Source organism: Cyanistes caeruleus, chromosome 29, assembly GCF_971803275.1.
Source record: "Cyanistes caeruleus chromosome 29, bCyaCae1.hap1.1, whole genome shotgun sequence".
In the NCBI taxonomy this organism is placed as follows: domain Eukaryota; kingdom Metazoa; phylum Chordata; class Aves; order Passeriformes; family Paridae; genus Cyanistes; species Cyanistes caeruleus.
Window position 1 is genome coordinate 1459150 of NC_141729.1, and position 6668 is coordinate 1465817.

The window sequence follows — 6668 nt, forward strand, 5'->3', positions numbered from 1 at the left end:
GGATCCCAACCTGGCCTTGGGCACTCCCAGGGATCCAGGAGCAGCCACAGCTTCTCTGGGAATTCCATCCCAGCCTCTCCCCACCCTCCCAGCCAGGAATTCCTTCCCAATATCCCATCCAGCCCTGCCCTCTGGCACTGGGAGCCATTCCTTGTGTCCTGTCCCTCCATCCCTTGTCCCCAGCCCCTCTCCAGCTCTCCTGGAGCCCCTTCAGGCCCTGCAGGGAGCTCTGAGCTCTCCCTGGATCCTTCTCCTCTCCAGGGGAACATTCCCAGCTCTCCCAGCCTGGCTCCAGAGCAGAGCTGCTCCATCCCTCCAATCTCTCAATCCAACATCTCCAGGTCCTTCCTGGGATGGGATCCTAGAGCTGGAGCAGCACAATCCAAAGAGAATTTTGGGAATTTCTGGCAGTCTGGCCTTTTCCAAGGGAACAGGATCTGTTCCTTCCAGCCTTTCCCAGGGGTGAGAGCTGCTGGAGCTGAGGCTGAGCCCTTTCTCCCATCCCCGCCAGCCCCAGCCAGGGTTTGGCATCCTCTGGGAAGAGCCAATTCTCCTTTCCCTGATCCCACAAACCGGGAACATGGCTCCGACTGTCCGCTGACACGTCCTGCTCCTAATCCCCAAGGCAGATCCTTTGCCTTCGGAAAAGGGTTGTGGATCCTTGTCTAGGGAATCAGGAGATGAGAAACAGTGCAGAAGCTGGGAGGGATGGAAATTCCATCATTAACAACCTGACATCGGATTTTCCAAAGCAACACTCATCCCTGTTCCAAACAGTCCCGGCTCTCAGCAGCTCCAGACCGTGCTGGATTTTAATCTCCCTGAAATCCATTTCCAGCCATTCTTTGGGATCCTCTTCCAGGCCCCGTGGCTCTGGTTTGGGATGTTTGAATTCCTGGCCTCAGACTGAAGCTCTGGGGCTTTTGTCAAATTAAATCGCATCTTCATAGTATTAAATGTGTTTATTTTATATAAATATGGGGTGGAGAAAGCTCAGCTTAATTCCTTGGAGGGAAAACTCTGCCAGGTGAGGGAATTTGGAACACCTGGATCAGCTTTGGTGGATTTTAAAACAGAAGGAGCAGTGCCCGGTCTGGATGTCTGGAAAATGAAGCCAACCAAGCTCTGGTTGAAATAAAACCTGACCTGGTCATTAATCCTGGGATCCATTTCCAAAGGTCAGGTGTTGATTTAAAAACCTTGCTCCTTCCCCGGGCAGTTGGGAATTCCTGGGGGAATTTCCATGGCCATCATTAGGTAAAATGTCAAGTTCAGCGTGGGAAGCAGCAACTTCTGCCCTTAAAAATGACAAATCTAGGCAATTTTGACCAATTCTGCTCTGAAACCCAACCTGTTCCAACTCCAGGCACTGCAGCTCTTTGTTCCAGTTCCACAGAGGGAAAGGATGGGAAAAGTGGAAAGATGGGAAAATTCTGTCAGTGGCAGAGCGGGGACAGCCCAGCCACAAAGAGGGGACAGAACACCCCTCAAACCCTGCTGGAGGGAAGAGCTGGAATGAGCCCAGGGACACAAGGAGGGGGCTCAGCTCCCTGGGCTGGGATTAAAATCCAGCTTTTCCCAGTTTAGGCAGGGTTTTGTTGCTCCAGGCATTGGGTGCTCCCAGATTTTTTTCATATGCTGGGGAAAATAAATAATGAAGCGTTGGTTTGAGTATCTTGGATCCAATTAGGGATAAAACCAGCTCCTCACACATGAGATCTGCTCCCAGACAATCCCAAGCCCTCCTTTTCCTCTGGAAATAATTTAGGAATAGTTTAGAAGGATAAATTGGGCACTAATCCCATCAGGGAGGGAGGCTCAGGCACATCCCACAGCCGGGGAGGGATTTGGGATATAAAATGGGGAGATTCCAACCCCACCCCGTCCCTTCCCGGTGATCCAGGGAGAAGTTTCCATCTAGCCAATGAATCCCGTGTCATTCCAGAGCACACAAATTATCCCAAATGGCTCTGGAGGAGTCAGGCTGGCAGATGTTACAGAGCATTTCTGAGGCGCTGCAGGGGGGACGTGCGGGAAGCTCTTCCCCGGTGGAGACGCTCAGAAAACTGGGAAAAATCCCTGGGAATGTGGCCAGGTCAGAGGGTCTGACTGGGTAAATCAGCAAAATTCCAGGGCCAAATCCCAATCCAGGAAAATGTGGGGGGATTCAGTACCGCGTGAGCTGCTTGGGTTCGTTCCGACCTTGGAAAAGACTCAGGATGAGCCATGGAATCATGGAATGATTTGGGTGGGAAGGACCTTAAAATTCGTCTCATTCCACATCCTGCTATGGACAGAGACATCTCCCGCTATCCCAGGTTGCTCCAAGCCATTCCTTGGTTAAATCCAACATGAAAATCATCCCAAGAAATTTCCTGGATTTGTGGAGGATTCGTAACTTCATCCCACCTGGAATATTTTCATCCCGAATTTTCTTTGGGCTAAAAACCTGCTGTTAAATCCCCAAAAAAACTTCAAGTTCATCCTGTTCCACCCCATTCCTCGGACAGGGACACCTCCCACTGTCCCAGGTTGCTCCAAACCCTTCCATGGTAAAATCCAACGCCAAAACCATCCCAAGAAATTTCCTGGATCTGTGGAGGATGCGTAACTTCATCCCAACAAAAGCATGGAAAAGCTGAGATCTGATGGATGAGGGACTCTGTCCCGTTGGAATCAATAAATCCTTGTTTTCCACCCGTCTTTTGGCACACCAAGATGTTCCCACTCCACGTTTGGCACCAGATTTCCTTTCTCCTGGAGAAAATCCCATAATTTCCATGTATTTAATCACAGAAACTCTTCCCTGATTAACGCTCCGGGCCCTTGGGGAAGGAGGGAGTGAAAAAGAGAAGGAAAACAACCAGGAATTGGAGCTGAGCTCTCTCCAGCAGCCAAACAAATAAAGGATGATGGATAACGAAAGGGAGGAGAGGGAATTGGGCTCTTCCCTTCTCCAGCAGTCCCACCAAATCCCATCCCTCAGTTCCCTGGTAATTCCCAGCCTCTGGCAGGGGGTTTCCCGATATTAATTAACTTTATTTATCGCTGCTGGCAGAGTGACTCCGGCAGTAAATCAAGCAATTAAAGCCTCAGGATTGCCCTGGGAAAAGGATCCAGGTGCCAGGAAGGATTTGCTTTCTGCTTCATGTTTAATTCACGCTCTCCGCTGCTTCTGTCCAGATTGGAGGAGTTTGGCAGCGAAGAAATGCCAAGGAAAAGTTGAAAAGGCTCCCCAAAATCTCCCTCGGCCTTGGCATTCCCAGCTTGGCCAAAGAAAAGGATTCACAGCTCCAGGGTGAGGCTTGGAGAGGATGAAACTTCTCAGCTTGTCCTGCTGGCGAAGCGAAAAGCCGAAAAAGTTCTAAAAAATATTAAGAAATGAAATTAAATTTGATGAAATTAATGAATTATGAAATCTGTGAATGATAATTCTTTTTTTTCTTTCGAAAATTTATTCTTTAGGGATTACGTTTTTGCTTGGAAATTCTAAAATGGAATTAGATTTTTTGAAATAAAAAAGAAAAATGGGAAAATGGAAGAAACCACAAACGGTTAAAGCCACTCCTGCCTGTGCTCAGTCCCTATTCTTTCCCAAAAACATGGAATCACCGAGGCTGGAAAAGACCCCCGGGATCATCGAATCCAGCAGAGCTGTTCCCTTCTGGGGGTGACAGGGACACCCCGGGGGCTCCGGAGCTGGGGGAGGATCCGGAGCTCGCCTGGGGAGGCTTTGGCTGCTCCCAGGGATTTGTTGGCAGCGGGTCTGGATTTAATTGAATGTGGTGAGAAGACAACATCAGGAAAAAACGAGGGGAAAAGCCCGAGTGGGATCCGAGGGAGACTCTTGGCTCCTCGCAGCGCTCACACTTCGCTGCTAATTACATGGAAAAAGCAGCAATCCCTGGGGGAAGTGGCGAGGGAGCGACTCCAAACCCTCAGCGAGAGTGGGAAACGTTCCCTGCTTTCAGGATTGTTCTTTTTTCTTCATTTTGACTTCTTTTTCTCTGCATTTTAACTTCTTTTTTCTTCATTTTAACTTCTTTTTTCTTCATTTTAATTTATTTTTTTATTATTTTTTTTTCCATGATTCCTGCGGCCTGGAAGCTCCATCACATTTTTCTTGGAGCGTGGCCGGGATGAGGAGATGCTGGAGAAAAGGGGGATCAGGGAGGACCTTGTGGCTCTCCACGAGTCCCTGACAGGAAGGGTGAGGCTCAGCTCCCAGGGGAATTCCTTCCAATCCGAGCATTCCTTCCAAGCTTCCCGAGCATCCCAAATAAATTCCAGCCCCCTGAGCAGTCCGGGCTCTCTCCTGGAGGTGTTCCCGAGGCTCCCATCAGGAGGCTGGAAAAGCAGCGTTTCCAAGGATGTTTCCATGGGAAAGCCTTAACCAAAAAAAAAGAAATGTGGGGGAAAAAAGCGGAACAAAAACCTGGTGTGAAAATGAAAGATGTTGTGGGAAGAGGTAAAATCTCCGTGCCCAGCAGAATTCCCGGAGGGTGTTGGCTCCCCAGGAAGTGGCTTTTCCAAGGGGCTGGGAATGTGGTTTTGAGTTTCTCTGCACTTTTCCCTCGTTAAAAATCGATAATTGGGCACCGCCGGGTGATAATTGGCGGATGATTGCCCCCGTTTCTTTCTGTGCTTTGGGAAGGGCGGTTGGCGCTGTTGGTGTCTCCGGGGCGAATTCCCAGATTTTGGGGCAGGCAAAGGAACTGCTTCAGCAGAAAATAGGGAAGAGTATCCCAAAGGTTCGGGTATCCCACAGGTTCTGCAGGCAGGACTAGAGGCAGTGGAGAATTTGGGATCCGCCTGCTCCCTGGATCTGATCCTGATCCCAGAATCAAAGGAGGGAGAAGGGAAGGGGTGATTTTTGTAAAGCCGAGCTCGGCCGAGCTGCTGAAACCCAACCCGGGAGATTTTAGCTGGAAACCAGGAAGATCCATGTCAGGGAGAGCTTTTCCTCCTGATTTATTTGCTGCTGGAATTTCTGACGAATCCGAGCCTGCCCAGCAATTAAATTACATTTAATTGGATTAGATCAGAGCTGAGGGGAGCTTCCCTTTCCGTCCACAATGGCAGGGGGAAAAAAATGAAACATTTCAAGGAAAAAACACAATCTGGGTTTGAAAAAGGGGGGGAAAAAACCCAGGCGAATTTATCCAGATGAAGAAAGGGAAATGTAATGAATTCCCATCGAGCAGGAAGCCTGCAGAGAGAATCCGAAGTTGGGGGATTCATCGAGGCCATAATTGCCCCGTGTATATTGATTTTCCAGAGATAACAAAACAAATGTTTGCGCAGATTGGGCTCCGCTTATTCCATTTATTTCCCCTTGGAGTTGATGTTTCTCTCTTAGAAAAAAACAAAACAAACAAAAAAAAAACCCTGCAACAAAACAAACAGAAAAGAAAAAACCAAAAAATGCTCTTAAATTCATTTTTCCGAGCTGTTATTAAATTATGGCTGGATCCCACTGGCTTCATCTCCCTACAAATTGGTTTGTTTGGAAGGAGCTTCCAGTTTGCAGCCGTTTATGAAGCAGCTTTTTATTTTTCCCCTCTTAATTGTTGGTGTTAAAGGAGCAGGATCTGGCTCTGCCTGGTGGAATTCCAGAATCATGGAAAGGTTTGGGTTGGGTGGGATTTAAATTCCATCCAGTTCCAACCCCGACACCTTCCACGAGACTGGATGGATCCCACCCGGCCTTGGACACTTCCAGGGATCCAGGAACAGCCACAGCTTCTCTGGGAATTCCAGCCCAGCCCCTCCTCACCCTCCCAGCCAGGAATTCCTTCCTAATATCCCATTTGACCCTGCCCTCTGGCAGTGGGAGCCATTCCCTGTGTCCTGTCCCTCCATCCCTTGTCCCCAGCCCCTCTCCAGCTCTCCTGGAGCCCCTTCAGGCCCTTCAGGGGGCTCTGATCTCTCCCTGAATCCTTCTCTCCAGGGGAACATTCCCAGCTCTCCCAGCCTGGCTCCAGAGGGGCTCCAGCCCTCGGAGCAACTCCGTGTTTGGCTCTGGACTTGCTCCAACAGCTCCAGGTCCTTCTGCCATTGGTGGCCCTGGAGCTGCGGGATGGAATTCCAGCTGGTAACTCCATCTGATAACTCCACCTGATAACTCCAACTGATAACTCCACCTGATAACTCCAACTGATAATTCCACCTCATAACTCCAAATGATAATTCCACCTGATAACTCCAGATGATAACTCCAGATGATAACTCCAGATGATGATTCCAGCTGGTAACTCCAGCTGATAACTCCAACTGATAATTGCGGTTGGTAATTCCAGCTGATAAAGCCCCACTGCCCCCTGGCACCCCCAAATCCTGCCCCTTTTCCCTGCAGAGAACGGCAGCGCGGAGGGAAGAGCAGGGAATGAGCTGTCCATGGTACCCGATCGCTGGAAAAACTCATCCCGGAGCTGCGGCTTTGGCCCTGCACTAAATCCAGGCATTCCCGAGGCTCCTGGAGCCTTTCCCTGGATCACCAATCCCTTGCTTTAATCACAGCTCAGGCCCCGCTGTCTGCGCTGCAGCAACACTTCCAGCTCTGATTGATTGGGATTTAAGTCCTGATTTTCTCTCCGAGCATAATCAGGCCTGGATGGGGAGGTTTTGCCGGTGACAATTAAAATAATGAAAATGAACTTTAAGTGACA

General features: G+C 49.4%; 1 long non-coding RNA gene across 1 annotated transcript; it reads right to left on the minus strand.

The window, feature by feature from the left end:
• Nucleotides 1-413: 413 nt before the first annotated feature.
• Nucleotides 414-4525, minus strand: LOC147648906 (uncharacterized). The gene is made up of 2 exons (XR_015279801.1): nucleotides 4436-4525; nucleotides 414-3364 (listed from the first exon to the last, which is right to left on the minus strand). It is a non-coding gene; the product is annotated as an uncharacterized LOC147648906 (long non-coding RNA).
• Nucleotides 4526-6668: the final 2143 nt, after the last annotated feature.